Source organism: Aythya ferina (genome assembly GCF_964211825.1).
Source record: "Aythya ferina genome assembly, chromosome: W".
NCBI lineage: Eukaryota > Metazoa > Chordata > Aves > Anseriformes > Anatidae > Aythya > Aythya ferina.
Window position 1 is genome coordinate 4,999,301 of NC_140313.1, and position 17,399 is coordinate 5,016,699.

General features: G+C 46.8%; 1 protein-coding gene and 1 pseudogene across 6 annotated transcripts in view; one reads left to right on the forward strand and one right to left on the reverse strand.

Annotated features, from left to right (window-relative positions):
- The window catches only part of LOC311426322 (CUGBP Elav-like family member 4), a gene marked incomplete at its 5' end in the record, with an annotated part of 354,690 nt that overhangs the window by 239,798 nt on the left and 97,493 nt on the right, over window positions 1–17,399 (reverse strand). The window lies entirely within an intron of this gene.
- On the forward strand, window positions 1,762–5,252 carry LOC311426272 (very low-density lipoprotein receptor pseudogene; annotated as a pseudogene). The gene is made up of 2 exons (XR_014698945.1): window positions 1,762–1,835; window positions 2,579–5,252. The product of XR_014698945.1 is annotated as a very low-density lipoprotein receptor pseudogene (transcript).

A 17,399-nucleotide genomic window follows, 5' to 3' on the forward strand; every position in this document is an offset into this window, starting at 1 on the left:
CACCTTCTTTCAACTTCTCATAAAACCAGGATGACTGGTTGGAAATTAATCACAGAGAAGGAAAACAAGAGTAAGAAATGTGCTTGCTTGTGTCTTTCCTCTCTGGATTCCGTCATTTTTGCAGTCATTTATATAGCAAATTAAAGGATAAGGCTAAAACTGCAACCGTGTGGAATGAAGGCTTGTGGGTACCCAGAGAGTTCATGTGTTAGTCTTGAGCAAGACCTGCAGTGCTGGATATGAAATACAGTCTTTGTCTTAAGATTGCTTTCCTCCTCCCTTGCTTCTCTTTTCCCTTCCTCCAGATAAATATATTAATTAAATGACCCTTCTTTAGAATTACACAGAAAAGAGAGTTCAGAAACCTTAATTGAACCGACCTGTAAAACTGTTGCAGGAAGCACGGCCGAAAGCACGACAGACACCAGCAGAGTCAGATCATGCTCCTCCATTTTATTGCCCGAATAGCCTAACTTTTATAGTGAACTTAAAAGGGGCGGACAGTGTTTCACACAAGATTATTGGTCAAAAGCACTCAGACAAACAACTAGAAGAAAACAATCCCACCTGCAAGAAAACAACCCCCTTGTGATTAGCAGTCACGTAGATCTTGTCCTTGAAGCCAGCTGCTGGTAACAATATTTTTCAATATCATCGCCCAATTGAGGAATTCACTCAATTGGGCGATGTGGGAATCACTGTCGTGGGAGCTTCTCATAGTTATTCTGGTAGCTTGGTTTGCTCAGCTACAGCAGGCCATGAGATTTTCTAAGGCCTACTCCTGGTTGCTTAAGGCAAGCTCAGATCGAACAATTGTTCCACGGACTCATGTCCAGGCCCTGTATGCCAATTCCCAACATAAAACTAGAGCAAAATCAGCTTCTCTGTTGTTCTTTCTAAATGATTTTTCCGTTGCATTTCACATCATATCAGGAACTTGTTTGGGCTTGAAGCTCTGAAGTTTTTTCTGTAGGTCAGTTCAATAAGGCACTCTTATAATGAACTCATCCAATTTCATTACTTGATGTCTAGAAAAGATTCGAACTTCTCCACAAACATTACAGTGTCATAAAATTTGGCTCAAAAGTCTGGATTCAAACAGTTGTTTCACCAGATGTGAGGTAGGAATGAAGCAGAAGCCTCACCAATCATGTCAGCCCTGAGGGTAAACTGCCTCCCCTCTGTATCAACAAACTATAGCCTGTTGAGGGATTTCTTGAAACAGCAAAAATCCCATGGCTTGCTGTAGCTGAGCAAACCAAGCTACCAGGGCAACTATGAGAAGTTCCCATGACAGTGTTCCCACATCGCCCAATTGAGGAATTCAGGAAAATATTGTTACCAGTAGCCGGCCTCAAGGACAAGGTCTATGTGACTGCTAATCACAAGGGGGTTGTTTTCTTGCAGGTGGGGTTGTTTTCTTGTAGCTGTTTGTCTGAGTGCTTTTGACCAATAATCTTGTGTGAAACACTGTCCACCCCTGTTAAGTTCTCTATAAAAGTTAGGCTATTCGGGCAATAAAATGGAGCATGATCTGACTCTACTGTGTGTCTGTCGTGCTTTCGACCGTGCTTCCTGCAACATATGGCGCCCGAACAGGCTGAGACCTGAACAGGACCCGAACGGAACATCGCAGCTTCGCCGGGACAAACATCGCAGCGCAGCGGGACACCAGCGGCGCCGGCACATCCGAACGCAGGTAGACCAGGAGACCAGCGGCGCCGGGACCAGCGGCGCCGCGACCTCGCCGCGCCGTCGGGACTTCGGAGTGCCCATCCGACCGGCGCTTGAGCGGACCGGACACCGGCCCAGAAACACGGTACACAGGACTCACGGTGAGGCGTGGTATTCCCGCTGAGACACGCGGAAAACCGCGGGGAACGGGGTTTTGCGGCGGGACGTGGAATTGCGGAGGGCCGCGGGAATTAGAGTTGCGGCGGGACGTGGAATTTGCGGAGGGCCGCGGGAATTAGAGTTGCGGCGGGACGTGGAATTTGCGGAGGGCCGCGGGAAACGGAGTTGCGGCGGGACGTGGAATTTGCGGAGGGCCGCGGGAATTAGAGTTGCGGCGGGACGTGGAATTTGCGGAGGGCCGCGGGAAACGGAGTTGCGGCGGGACGTGGAATCGCGGAGAGACGCGGAAAAAGGAATTGCGGAGAGACGCGGAATCGCGGTGAGACGCGGAATCGCGGAGAGACGCGGAAAAGGGAATTGCGGTGAGACGCGGAATCGCGGAGAGACGCGGAATCGCGGTGCGATACGGGCCATCCGAGATCGAGTTGCTACGGGAGACCAGAGGCGTCAGTGGACAATGGCGGCCGACCCTCACCGTGTGGCGAGTCGGCACAGAGCAGAGGGGCGGAGATCAGGACTCTGCAGCCTGTCTGACGTAACCATGGAGGCAGCGGCAGCAGCGGCTGTGCTGCTTCTCTCTGGCATTCTTTTTATAAGAAGTTATCTTGCAATGCAAAAAAAGACTATTCGTCCCCAGATCGGTGTTATACCTATGTTTCTGGATAACATTCCGTGGGGTTGCCACATTCTACAGACTATTAATGACGATTTAGCTCTATTGCAGGGCAGGAGAGCAGAGACGCAGATTACACCGCCAAATGACCACCGTCAGGCTCGTTCACAAACAGCTTCTAGGGTTGCAGCTGGCACGGCCTGCAGCCGTATAGCAGACGTTACACTCTCTTTCCTAACTAGTAATCATGTGTCTCATCCATTTGTGGTGAATGGTCAGTGGCAAAAAGAAAAGGGGGAGAGTAAGGGGCGACAAAGACGGAAACGGTGCCAGGAGGATGCCACTGACACTAACAGCATGGGTAATAGGAGTAGTATAAGTGACACAGGTGACGGTGCGGGGCGGCGGCAGGCGCTGCCGCGCTGCGGGGCACTCTGCCTGCTGCTCGCCCTCGCCGGCCTGTGCACTGCTGCCGACGGTGCTAGAGCAAAATGTGAAGACTGCTCAGATGGCAGTGATGAGAGTGCTTGTGTGAAGAAGACGTGTGCTGAATCTGACTTTGTGTGCAACAGTGGTCAGTGTGTGCCAAATAGATGGCAGTGTGATGGGGATCCGGACTGTGAAAATGGGTCTGATGAGAGTGCTGAGCTGTGTCATACGAGAACATGCCGGGTAAATGAAATCAGGTGTGGTCCTCAGTCAACCCAGTGTATCCCAGTGTCCTGGAAATGTGATGGTGAAAAGGACTGCGACAGTGGAGAAGATGAAGAGAGTTGTGGCATTGTGACTTGTAGTGCAGCAGAATTCACATGCAGTAGTGGGCAATGTATTTCCAAAAGCTTTGTCTGCAATGTTCAAGATGACTGCAGTGATGGTAGCGATGAGTTGGAGTGTGCACCTCCTACCTGTGGTGTTCATGAGTTTCAGTGCAAGAGTTCTACCTGCATCCCTATCAGCTGGGTGTGTGATGATGATGCTGACTGCTCCAACCACTCGGATGAATCTTTGGAGCAGTGTGGCCGCCAGCCTGCACCTCCAGTGAAGTGTGCTACGAGTGAGGTGCAGTGCGGCTCAGGTGAATGTATCCACAAGAAGTGGCGATGTGATGGAGATCCTGATTGCAAGGATGGAAGTGATGAAATTAACTGCCCTTCTCGGACCTGCAGGCCAGACCATTTCAGATGTGAAGATGGGAACTGTGTCCATGGGAGTAGGCAGTGCAGTGGTGTGAGAGACTGTCTGTATGGCACTGATGAAGCAAACTGTAACAATGTTATTCAGTGTTCTGGACCTGGCAAATTCAAGTGCAGAAGTGGAGAATGCATAGATATCAATAAAGTGTGTAACCAGCAGAGAGACTGCAAGGACTGGGGTGATGAGCCCCTGAAGGAATGCATCATAAATGAATGTGACTGTCCAGCTGGGTTTGAGTTTATAGACAAGAGAAACTGTGGAGACATTGATGAATGTCAAAACCTTGGTATCTGTAGTCAAATGTGTATCAACCTGAAAGGTGGCTACAAAAGTGAACATAGCCGTGGATATCAGATGATTCCTGCTACAGGAACCTGGAAAAGGTCATACTGGTACAAAAACACAAATAACACCTGTGATTGCAATGACGCTGCTAAGCAGGGTTCAGGGGTTTGTAGCATGGAGACAAGGGGTAACAACTACAGTGTTTGGAACAATTGTACAGCTTTGGCCTTACCTCCTGATGTGCTTCTGATTTGTGGGGATGGGGCCTGGCAAGGTATCCCTGCAAATGCTATCAGATGTCCATGTTACATAGATAAACTCATTGTATTTGCTCCTAGCTTGTTACAGTTGCGTGAGATCACCAGACATAAATGGACATTGCTTGCATTGGATTGCAATGATAATGTTGAATTGTGTGGGGTTGCAGCTAGAGCGGCATTAGCAATTTCAGTGCCTGGAGTGGCATCTGCGGCCGCACTTAACAACTTAGAAAAATTGGTATGCGGGGCCGAGAGGCAAGCCTATGCCACGACAGAGATACTTGAGGAGATGTTACCAGATCAAAATAGTCTGCAACATCTGCTTTTACAGGATCAAGCTGCTATTGACATCTTGCTTTTGGCTCAAAGGAATGGGTGTGAGGACTTTAAGGGAATGTACTGTTTAAACCTTTTTGATCATAATGTGTCAATTCACAAATCCATTACTTTCCTGAAAGAGCACATGAGAAAGATTCAATATGGTATCAATCCTTTCAATCAATGGTTCACTGACTTGTTTGAAACAAAGTGTAGATGGTTGCTGGGTTTAATCACAAGGGGATTAAGGATTTGGTTTATGGTGGTGGTAATCATCGTTGTGTGTTGTAAGTATAGCTAAAGAGTTACTTGTAAAACTGCTGTGTCAGGCTTGGTTTGCTCAAAAGAAGAAGGGGGAATTGTTGAGGGATTTCTTGAAACAGCAAAAATCCCATGGCTTGCTGTAGCTGAGCAAACCAAGCTACCAGGGCAACTATGAGAAGTTCCCATGACAGTGTTCCCACATCGCCCAATTGAGGAATTCAGGAAAATATTGTTACCAGTAGCCGGCCTCAAGGACAAGGTCTATGTGACTGCTAATCACAAGGGGGTTGTTTTCTTGCAGGTGGGGTTGTTTTCTTGTAGCTGTTTGTCTGAGTGCTTTTGACCAATAATCTTGTGTGAAACACTGTCCACCCCTGTTAAGTTCTCTATAAAAGTTAGGCTATTCGGGCAATAAAATGGAGCATGATCTGACTCTACTGTGTGTCTGTCGTGCTTTCGACCGTGCTTCCTGCAACAATAGCCTCTCCTGCAAATTAATTATTTTGCCTCAACTTTCATTTTTGGTGTCATCATTAATAACTTGGACAAAATCATTGTGTACGCTTTGTATCAGAGCACTGTTGTGCCAGATGCTGCACAAACAAGAGTTGCACACCTGGGGGCAGCTGCGGAACAAAGGGAGGAATTGTTCACTTGTTTCTCTTACACTGCGGGGGGTGAGGGGGTGGGGGGATGTACCTTGTCTGTGCTTGGGAATCTCAGTGCATGTGTCTGATATACAGAATCACAGAATGGTCCAGGTAGGAAAAGACCTCCAAGATCACCTAGTCCAACCTCTGACCTAACACTAACAAGTCCTCCACTAAACCATATCACTAAGCTCTACATCTAAATGTCTTTTAAAGACCTCCAGGGATGGTGACTCCACCACTTCCCTGGGCAGCCCGTTCCAATGCCTAACAACCCTCTCAGTAAAGAAGTTCTTCCTAATATCCAACCTAAAACACCCCTGGTGCAACTTTAGCCCATTCCCCCTCGTCCTGTCACCAGGCACGTGGGAGAACAGGCCAACCCCCACCTTGCTACAGCCTCCTTTAAGGTACCTGTAGAGAGCGATAAGGTCGCCCCTGAGCCTTCTCTTCTCCAGGCTCAACAATCCCAGATCCCTCAGCCGCTCCTCATAAGACTTGTTCTCCAGATCCCTCACCAGCTTCATCGCCCTTCTCTGGACTTGCTCGAGCAATGTCCTTCTTGTAGCGAGGGGCTCAAAACTGAACACAGTACTTGAGGTGCGGCCTCACCAGAGCTGAGTACAGGGAGACAATTACTTCCCTAGTCCTGCTGGCCACACTGCTTCTTATACAAGCCAGGATGCTGTTGGCCTTCTTGGCCACCTGAGCACACTGCTGGCTCATATTCAGCCGACTATCCACCATCACTCCCAGGTCCTTCTCTGTCTGGCAGCTCTCCAACCACTCATCTCCCAGCCTGTAGCTCTGCTTGGGGTTGTTGTTCTCCAGGTGCAGTACCCAGCACTTGGCCTTGTTGAACTTCATGCAGTTGACCTCAGCCCATCGGTCCAGCCAATCCAGATCCTCCTGCAGAGCCTTCTGACCCTCGAGCAGATCGACATACTCATCTAACTTGGTGTCATCTGCAAACTTACTGAGGGTGCACTCGATCCCCTCATACAGATAATCAATAAAGATATTAAAGAGGACTGGCCCCAGTGCTGATCCCTGGGGGACACCACTAGTGACCGACCTCCAGCTCCATTCACCACGACTCTTTGGGCCCGGCTATCCAGCCAGTTTCTAACCCAATGAAGCATACGCCAGTCCAAGCCATGAGCAGCCAGTTTCTTGAGGAGAATGTTGTGGGGAATGGTGTCAAAAGCCTTGCTGAAGTCAAGGTAGACCACATCCACAGCCTTTCCCTCATCCACCAAGCGTGTCACTTTGTCATAGAAGGAGATCAGGCTCGTCAAGCAGGACCTGCCTTTCATAAACCCATGCTGACTGGGCCTGATCGCCTGCTTGCCCTGCAAGTGCTGCGTGATGACTCTCAAGAAAATCTGCTCCATGAGCTTCCCTGGCACTGAGGTCAAACTGACAGGCCTATAGTTCCCCAGGTCTGCCCTCCAGCCCTTCTTGTAGATGGGCGTCATGTTTGCTAGCCGCCAGTCAACTGGGACCTCCCCCGATAGTCAGGACTGTTGATAAATGATGGAAAGCAGCTTGGCCACCTCCGCTGCCAGTTCTATCAGTATCCTCAGGTGGATCCCATCCGGCCCCATCGACTTGCGTATATCCAAGTGCTATAGCAAGTCGCCAACCATTTCCTCGTGGATAGTGAGGGCCACATTCTGCTCCCCATCCCCTTCCACCAGCTCAGGGTACTGGGCATCCAGAGAACAACTAGTCTTGCCACTAAAGACTGAGGCAAAGAAGGCATTAAGCACCTCCGCCTTTTCCTCATCTCTTGTAACTAAGTTTCCCCCCGCATCCAGTAAAGGATGGAGATTCTCCTTAGTCCTCCTTTTTGTGTTGATGCATTTATAAAAACGCTTTTTGTTGTCTTTAACAGCAGTAGCCAGATTGAGCTCCAGATGAGCTTTGGCCTTTCTAATTTTGTCCCTGCACATCCTTATAGTCCTCCCTAGTGGCCTGCCCTCTTTTCCAAAGCTTATAAACCCTCTTTTTTCTCCTAAGCTCAAACCACAATTCTCTGTTCAGCCAGGCCGGTCTTCTTCCCTGCCAGCTCGTCTTTGGGCACGTGGGGACAGACAGCTCCTGCGCCATTAAGATTTCCCTCTTGAAGAGCGCCCAGCCTTCCTGGACTCCTCTGCCCTTCAGAACCACCTCCCAGGGGACTCTACCAATCAGTGTCCTGAGCAGCTCAGAGTCAGCTCTCCGGAAGTCTAAGACTGCGGTTTTACTGATCCCCCTCCTGACTTCTCCAAGAATGGAGAACTGTACCATTTCATGGTCGCTCTGCCCCAGACAGCTCCCAACCACCACATCTCCCACCAGTCCTTCTCTGTTTGTGAAGAGAAGGTCTGGCGGGGCACCTTTCCGAGTAGGCTCAGTAAGAAGCTGCATCAGGAAGCTGTCTTCCACGCTCTCCAGAAACCTCCTAGACTGCTTTCTCTGGGCTGTGTTGTGCTTCCAGGATATGTCAGGGAAGTTGAAGTCCTCTACGAGAACAAGCGCTGACGATTTTGCAACTTCTGCCAGCTTCCTGTAGAACTCCTCATCAGTCTCCTCATCCTCGTTCGGCAGTCTATAACAGACCCCCACCAGGATGCTTGCCTTGTTGGCCTTCCCGCCAATCCTAACCCATAGGGACTCAACCTTATCATTCCCAGCCTCAAGTTCCACAACATCAAAACACTCTCTGATATAGGTTGGGAAGCTTTCTGGCAACATCCCTGACTCTGGCCCCAGGGAGGCAGCAGACTTCCCTATGGGTAGGGTCAGGCCAACAAATAGGGCCCTCTGTTCCCCTGAGAAGGGAGTCACCTACAGTTATTACCCTTCTGTCTTTTTTGGTGGAGGACATATAGTTATATACATAGTTGTCAAGGTACAATATGTTTGTTGGGTGCTCAGGAAAGCACCAGGGTGAAACAAATAATCTCACTGTAAGGAGAGAGAGACACTTGGGCTGAGGTTGGGTGAAAGGGACAGCATGCAAGATGACGTGAATTAAATAATAGCCAGGGGGCAGGTAACACAGATGTCTCGGTACATACACCATTAGATGAGGATGACTGCACAGGTCTGCCTCATAACCCACCAGGCCCCAGGATCTTAGAATCAAAGAATCAGTATGGTTGGAAAAGACCTTCAAGATCATCTGCTCCAACCATCCCCCTACCCCCAATGTCACACACTAAACCATGTCCCTAAGCATCATGTCCAGCGTTTCGTTAAACACCCCCAGGGACAGTGACTCCACCGTCTCCCAGGGCAACCCGGTCCAATGCCTGACCACTCTTTCTGAGAAGAAATGTCTCCTGATTTCCAACCTGAACTTCCCCTGGTACAACTTGAGGCCATTCCCCCTAGTCCTATCACTAGTTACCCGAGAGAAGAGGCCAGTCCCCAGCTCCCCACAACCTCCTTTCAGGTAGCTGTAGAGAGCAATAATCTTCTCAGGTGCTGCTGGTGGTGAATGTTTGGAGAAGCATGAGACACCACGTATGAAATAACCCGCATCTTTACAGCCATCTGACTTCACCAACAATAGTCCACACCACAAGGTCAGTGATGAACTCCAGACCTGCCCCTTGGTGCCGTTCTCCCCTGAGAACCCTTCTTCATTTCCACCCCTAATGAGTCCTGTTCCCAGAGGGGACCCACCGGAGCACAGCATGGCCTCAAACAGCTTGCAGCAATGAGCAGGGCTACCCAAAACCCTGAGGAACCAGACTTCTCTGTGAGGACAAAATCCATGAGCCCCTCAAACAGTGATGCAGCACTACACACCCCCAGTGCAGCCTCCTCCCCTCAGCCCCTGCCCAAGCTTGAGCCAGCATTGCAATACCCTAGGTGGCCCAATTTAAAATTGTTATAGCTGTATATGCAAGTCACCTTTCTTTTTAAGCATTAGCAAAAAATTCCTATCTCCACTTGACTGATTATGTATTTTATCTGTTATATTTCTTTCACCTCCCCCCCAGTCTCTCCCCCCTCACAGTAAAAAGTTTCATGCAAACCTTCTAAGATTTCTGTGGGGAGTGGTAGGCAATAGAACTGTTGTCTAACGGGACTTCCACTGGCATTTGGCATCCTTCCTGGCATTTCACCCTTCATATTATAATTTATAGTGTAATGTATTTTTTTCATATCACACTATAACATAAATTATTGCCAGTTTGTCCTTACCACTCAAGGAGACAGTCCTGGGCTTTTCAAACCACAGAATCACAGAATCACAGAATTTTCTAGGTTGGAAGAGACCTCAAGGTCATCGAGTCCAACCTCCAACCTAACGCTAACAGCCCTCCACTAAACCATATCCCTAAGCTCTACATCTAAGCGTCTTTTGAAGACTTCCAGGGATGGTGACTCCACCACTTCCCTGGGCAGCCTGTTCCAATGCCTCACAACCCTTTCTGTAAAGAAGTTCTTCCTAACATCTAACCTAAAACTCCCCTGGCTCAACTTAAGCCCATTCCCCCTCGTCCTGTCACCAGGCACGTGGGAGAACAGGCCAACCCCCACCTCTCTACAGCCTCCTTTAAGGTATCTGTAAAGAGCAATAAGGTCACCCCTGAGCCTCCTCTTCTCCAGGCTGAACAAGCCCAGCTCCCTCAGCCGCTCCTCGTAGGACTTGTTCTCCAGGAAAACCAGGAAAAAAGAAAGAAAGAAAGAAAGAAAGAAAGAAAGAAAGAAAGAAAGAAAGAAAGAAAGAAAGAAAGAAAGAAAGAAAGAAAGAACAAAAAAAAAACAAAAACAAAAACAAAACCAGTTTTTCTAAGACAAACTTTCTAAATAAAATAAAATAGAGGGCAACTTTTCATCCCAATAATTTGTTAAAATGCTCTGCTTCACTCTAGGATATATCAACGAGTCCTCAGTGGACCAGACAGTACAGAGTCTGAGGAAGAGACCATCATGCCAAAAAATAATGTATTTTAAAGTTTCCTTATCTTTCTCACTAGTATGTTCCTTAAATTTTTAAAAGTGAAAGACGTTTTAATATCACTTGGAGACTGTTTGTTCATTTTTGGCATCTCATTTAGCCTGGAGAATAAAATTATAGAAGACAGTTTTACTTTACTGTTTACTTTATTACTATATGTTATTTCTATTATGGTTGCAGTTAGAAGCCCCGTTGTATTAGGTGCTGCACAGACGCATCCCAAGGCCTGAGAAGCCTGTTCAGCTGAGGAGACTGTGGGGATGCGCTCACATCCCCTCCTCTCCACGCCAGCACCACTCCACGGGCAAAGTGCTGTCAGAAGACTGCTTCTGGCATGTGAGGAGATTGTCATGCCCCTCCAGCTCAAAAATTTCCCCCCTTTGCTCACATAACCCAGGCCGGAAGAGATCATTCAAGCCTTGATTGTGGCCTCCTGTGCCTGGCAGACTGGTCAGTCTCCCCGTGCAAGCTCCCCAGGTTCACCAGCATTTTTAGGGCTGCAGGTAAAGGAAGAGGCTGGTCCCACTGCTGCCATGGGTGGCCTGCAGACAGACGTTCTCCTCCTCTCACTGGATAGGGGTCATCTGCCTGCTGCCGTGGCCTCTTCTTCGTGGCAGCTAGGCTGGCCACTGAGGTGAAGGCAGGAGCTGGACACGGCTGATCTAAAATCATTAATGATTCCCATGTTTTTTTGCCAGGAAGGAGAGGAAGGGCTAACTCTTTTGGGAGGGCAAAGCTTAAGGAAGGAAACACGAAGCAGAGCTCCCCAAGACTGGGGGCTTGTGTGCAAGGATGTCTGGAGTTAAGTCTGAACTGAGCTGGTGCTCACAGCAACCCGGGCTGTTATGCTGCCATTAGGTGCTGGTGCAGGAAATTGCTACAGCTTCTGCAGGATTTACACTCTGCAGTTGTAGGATTACACCTGTAAACAGCTCTAAGAGAATAAAATTTTAAAAAGAAATGCTTTGTCATCCCTTCATCCCCCTCCTTTCTCCGTACTCTTCTTTCCACACCTCCCTGGCCCAGGACTATGGACCACTCACCTCCAGAGTCCCAGCAATTCTTCTTCCACTCTACCCTTTTCCTCACTATCTTACACAAATACCTGTGTACAGTTTTTTAGGTCATCTTCTCACATACGACTGCTCTTGAAAAATGGTGTGTGTTTGCCTTTTCCCTGCATGGATGTGGCTTGTGCAGGATGCCCATGGCTAGTAAATTCACTGTATGACAATCATACACAGAGTTTTCCACCTTTCTTTCTGAATCTAAATACTTCTTGCAAGGCACATTTTGTAAATATCTTTGCAAAATTTCAAGATCTGAGGATCTCTTTTAGCAAGGAACATCCTCATTGTTTTTTTTAAAGGCTGGAATATCCATACCTCCATTGGAAATAAGAGGCAATGAAGATGCAGAAGGGTCCTGCCACATCCACATGAAATGCCCAGTAGAAGAAACCAAAATAGTGATCCCACTGCTGGAACCCTCTTCTCTTCCTGGCCTGAGAAGTCCTCACCAACACCATTCCTTGCTTTCAGAGCAGCACTTTAGAGATTTCACCCTCACTTACAATTTTAAAAAGAGTGGATAAAATCTGTCTCCCACTTTTTCCAAATGCCATTTTTCTGGCTGCATATGGTCTTCAGGCTTTGCTTGCAGCAGATCCCCTGTCTCACAAGCAGGGAATATAGGTGGGCTCCTATTCTCAATCTGCTGATAAATCTAGGGATTTATCTGGGTTTCATATTCTGTCTGACTGTAAATAGTTTGTCGACCTTAATATTCTCTGGGGGTGGCTCATGAGAACCACAGCTGTTTTCTGAGCCCATAGAGATGCTCAGAGGAGGGGCTGCAAAGCGGAGTTTTTGAGACCAAGTCTATGGAAATAGATGCACCCATATTAATTAGGCTGTTGAAGCAACACACACACCTCAACTCTTGCTCTTCATGAGAACCAGTCTCTTTACTCATCGTTTTTTCACCCTACAAGTCCATATTCAGGTTAATTGCCTTTGCTTTGCTCTGACATCAGACCCTGAGCAGGATTTGAGTCCATGTGTTTGCTTAGACGTTTTTTGTCAGCCAGCTGAGCAGAACCACTATATTACAGGGATATGCGTTGGTCCCTCTTGGACTCAGCCCACTCCCTATTTTTTTCACTTAATTGTTTTGAATCCAGTTGATTGGTAAATGGCTAAATAGTGAGAGAAAATGCTTTCTCTCATTTTGCATGGCTGTGTCATTACCCTTTAATATTGCATCATTATTGACTGATGCATCCCGTCAAGACGTGACCAGTGGGATGTAATGCAGTGGTAGAGAAGTGCAAAATATTTCATTCAAAGTTTACTCCTCTAATAGGAGGCGGGTGTATGGTTGGGAGGTAGAGGAAGAGAGGGGTGAACTCCAGCAACAAAAATGGACAAGCTTGCTCTTGAGCTTGGCCTGGACTTCAGTCTGTGATGATTGCCTTGGTGGAAAGATGCATCTATAATTTACAGTAAGTGCTAGATAGTATCTAAGCCATGCCACTAAGATGGGGTATTCCTTAAGCTCATCTTGCCCTTAACATACTTGTTCCTTGACCTAGCAACTCTGTGACTTTTCCCTTTAAATACTGTTATGGCTTGATGTAACCAGTTCAATATGGTCCAATATAAGATATAAGGCAGGAAAAACAAACAAACAAAAAAACAAAACATACAAGAAGATAGTTTTCTCTTCTTGATGAGCTTCTCAGCTCCCAGGAAAAAAAAAAAAAAAAAAAAAAAGAAAAAAAAAAAGCGCTCTGAACTTGCTTGCTACCTGGGTTAGACTGGCTAGCTGTGGACTTCCTACCTCCCTCACACACTGAAGATGACTTTGGGCACTGTAACAAATCTTTGTAATCTGCTTTCCTAATCTTTTGGTACTTGGAGACTTCTGCCAAGCAGTCCCTTCCCATTCAAGATCCTACTCTGCTGCTTCCATGTTTTAGCAACCCACAGAAAATGAAGAAGGTCAAGCACAACTAGAGGAGACACCAGGGAAGAGCAAAAAAACAAAACTCTAAAATCAACAGACAAAAAAATCCACAAAGAAAAGATGAAAGAAGAAAAAGTGACATAAAATAGTTGTAAATTCACCTGTTCATGCTCAAAACACATTCATGATTGCTCATTGCTTACTAACCACGGTAACCCTAAATTAACCCCCAAATAGCTGGAAGCACGTGGACATGCTAATGACCACCTGGCAGACACTGCTCACCCAAAGTGCAATCAATCCATGAAACCTCTTGCTGCTGGGAATCACAAATGCTAAACGTTTACATGGGTGTAAGAAAAATGACCAGATAAATTCATTGGTGAAAAATCCACCCTGGGACAACGGCTGCAAGGAAATCCTGAGCCTGGCTCTTTGAAGCTAAATCGTGGGCAAAGCAGTGCAGTACATTTTTCTTATTTTTATACTCCTACCTGCTGTTTAAATAGCCTGGCTTGATGGGCCCCTTGTTATTTCCCTGCATTCATGTAGGATATGTATTTTGAAACAAAACTGTATTAGCCAAAGGAAGGAGAAAAATGTAATAAAGAAATCTTAGCAACCAGTTATGAGTGAAAGAAATATAGAAAAAATATATACTGCCAGAGGACTGGCTCTCTGCCCTACTATTCTGCTTCCCCTCCCCCTTGCCATCTTAGCCCTCATTTGGGAAAGAAGTGTCCTGGTTTCAGTTAGAACAGAATTTTCTTCCTAGTAGCTGGTGGAACGCTGTGTTTTGGCTTGGGATGAGAAGAGTGCTGATAACACCCCGATGTTTTAATTGTTGCAGAGCAGTGCTTATACCAAGCCAAGGACATCTCAGCCTTTTGCTCTGTCCTGCCAACAGGCAGGCTGGGGGTGCAGTAAGAGCTGGGAGGGGACAGACCCAGGACAGGTGACCCAAAGTAGCCAAAGGGGTATTCCATACCATCTGACGTCATGCTAAACAATATATAGGGGTGGCTAGCTGGGGGGGGAGGGGGCCGGACTGCTCAGGGTTAGGCTGGGCATCGGTCAGCGGGTGGTGAGCAATTGCATTTGTGCATCACTTGTTTGTACATATTATTAGTAGTAGTACTATTATCATCATTGTATTATTATTATTATTGTTATTATTATTTTCCTGTCTTATTAAACTGTCTTTATCTCAACTCACGGGCTTCACTTTCCATTTCTCTCCCCCATCCCAGAGAGGGAGGGGGAGGGTGAGCGAACGGCTGCGTGGTGTTTAGCTGCCGGCCGGGTTAAACCACGACCCATCAAATTAAAGATGGATAAAAACTCATTAAGAGACAACCGTCCTAGATGAAATTGCCACTGGGATTACACTGATGGGATGGTCTCCCCCCACCCTTTCTTTCATTCAAAGATTACAAACCTTTTTTCTCCTTCAGGGTTCTTGCCTCCATCCCGGTCCTGGCTAACTCCATGCCTGCATAAACCCCTGGATTTGGAGGGTCCGTGTGGGTAGAGGGGGGAGAGAGTGAGGGTTGTTACGCTTCCTTTTGTTTTTAATTAACCTCCGGTGTTTTCTTTACCTAGAAAGCAAATCCTCTCACCCTGATTTTTTTTACACATGCCTGCATTCAGAATACCAAAAAGTTAGATCTAGTGAGAGAAAAACTGAGAAAGTTAGAAGGGAAAAAAATGCTTCTCCATCAAAAGGAAGAGTGTTTTATTGGGAGAGAATTGCAATCTGTATGAGTTTCACAGGCCAATCTTTGCTTATTAATCCTGGTGTGAAACAAGCCCAAGAAGACAAAACCACTCCCAGATTAATAGTGAGCTACCAGGCTCCTGCAGCTCTGGATTCGTGCCGCAAACGAATATCTGGGTTGGGTTTTAAGACAGAGGTGTGTAATGTAACCCTCCCAAAATAAACAAACAAACAAACAAATAAATAAAAGGCTTCTCTTGCTCTTCAGCCCACACACTTCTTAAACATGGTGATGGTTGAAGAATTGAATTAGCTCTGAACTTAACCAACAGATCAAGAGTCATAGCAGAAGGAAATAGGGGTGCTTTGGTACACCTGTGCATGTGCCCTGTGGCCAGACAGCCTGAGAAGACACCCAGAACATTGTGAGAGGTCCCAAGACAGAAGGAGGGCAATGACATCCCACAGGGAAGAGAGAGTGCAGAAGGGGCACATCATTGCAAAGCAGAGGAAAGTAAATGGGGAGCCACTGCCCTCACTGAACTGCCTGGGCAGGAGTTCCTGGCACTGTTGGGGCCGTGCAGCAGTCACAGTTAAGATTTCACTTGCCTTAACCTCCAAGAGTGAGCTGAGCTCTAGGTCTCCAGTCATGTACATGCCAGAGGAATTAATTGCTGCATTTCCCATATTTGGGACAAATCCAATGCCATCTTGTGGACGGGTTGACTAGAGGCCAAGGACAGGTATAAAACCTCCAACACACCACTTCAACAGGAAGACAATCAGCTTGGCTAACTGGTTTGATTGTGACTGGAGAAGACACAGAAATATTTCAGATATGTATTGAAACAGAAATATGGGCAGAGGGCAGAACAGGAAGATTTTTTCTAGGCAGATTAACATGGGCATAGTCAAAGGCCAGAGTTATATTTACATTTAAACCTCCATTCCACACAAACTGAGATTGAAGATAGCTGTAGAAACTGAAGAACCGATTTCTCTAAAAACCCATTATTTGTGCAAACTTGTTCAATAATAGCACAACATCATGCTGCGGAGAGGTTGCTCACTTCAGCATGCTGAACCTTTTCATGCGTATTAGCATCCTCATCTTTTTTGGTCTCTACTTTGCTAACAGTGCTGTTATATAAGGGAACATGCTGAATAACAGCTTTGCTGTGAAAAGTGTTATCTTTCCAAGAGAGAGACAGCCCAGCAAAAAGCTTTCTGTCACTTTCAATAGGGACTTTGGGCTGAATCCTCAGCTGATGTAAATCAGTGTAGCTCCACCAAACCTCAGGTTGAGGAAGCAGCTTGGAACCACCTGATGTTTGTCTTGGAAGATCCACAGGAGATGCTGGCACACAGCCTATGTGTTAAAATAACAATAGTAATAATGACAATGGGAATTCTCATTATTAATACAAACAATAAATGGGATTTGCTATGGGTCTCTAGACCAACAAAAGAAACTTGAAAATATGGGCAGTATACATGTTTGAATAGGAGCTTTCTTTTCTGTAGACCAAACTTGGGAATTTAAAGGTTTGTGCATTTTCACTGAGTAAATAATCATTCCATTGCTGCTTTGAAAATGGTGAAATTTGGGAGTAACATGCAAATGCAAATGCAAATGCAAATGCATTTTTCTCCATCCCTTTGGCAGCAGCATGCAGGCTGCAGTTTGCTTTCACCTGGAGAGGCATCCAATACACCTGGAATCGACTGCCCCAGGGGTGGAAACACAGCCCTACCATTTGCCATGGACTGATCCAGTCTGCACTGGAACAAGGGGGAGCTCCTGAACACCTGCAGTACACTGATGACATCCTTGTGTGGGGCAACACAGCAGCAGAAGCTTTTGAGAAAGGGAAGAAAGTAATCCAAATTCTCCTGAAAGCTGGTTTTTAAACAGAGTAAAGTCAAGAGGCCTGCACAGGAAATCCAGTTCCTGGGGGTAAAATGGCAGGATGGACATCGCCATATTCTGATGGATGTGATCAATAAAATAACGGCAATGTCTCCGCCAACTAGCAAAAAAGAAACGCAAGCTTTCCTAGGCCTTGTGGGATTCTGGAGAATGCATGTGCCAGGCTATAGTCAGCTTGTGAGTCCTCTATATCGAGTGACTGGAAAGAGAAACTATTTCAAGTGGGGCCTCGAGCAACAACAGGCCTTTGAACAACTCAAACAAGAAATAGCTCGTGCAGTAGCCCTTGGGCTTGTCCGTACTGGACCAGCTGTGCAAAACATACTTTACACTGCAGCTGGGGAGCATGGCCTCACCTGGAGCCTCTGGCAGAAAACCCCAGAAGAA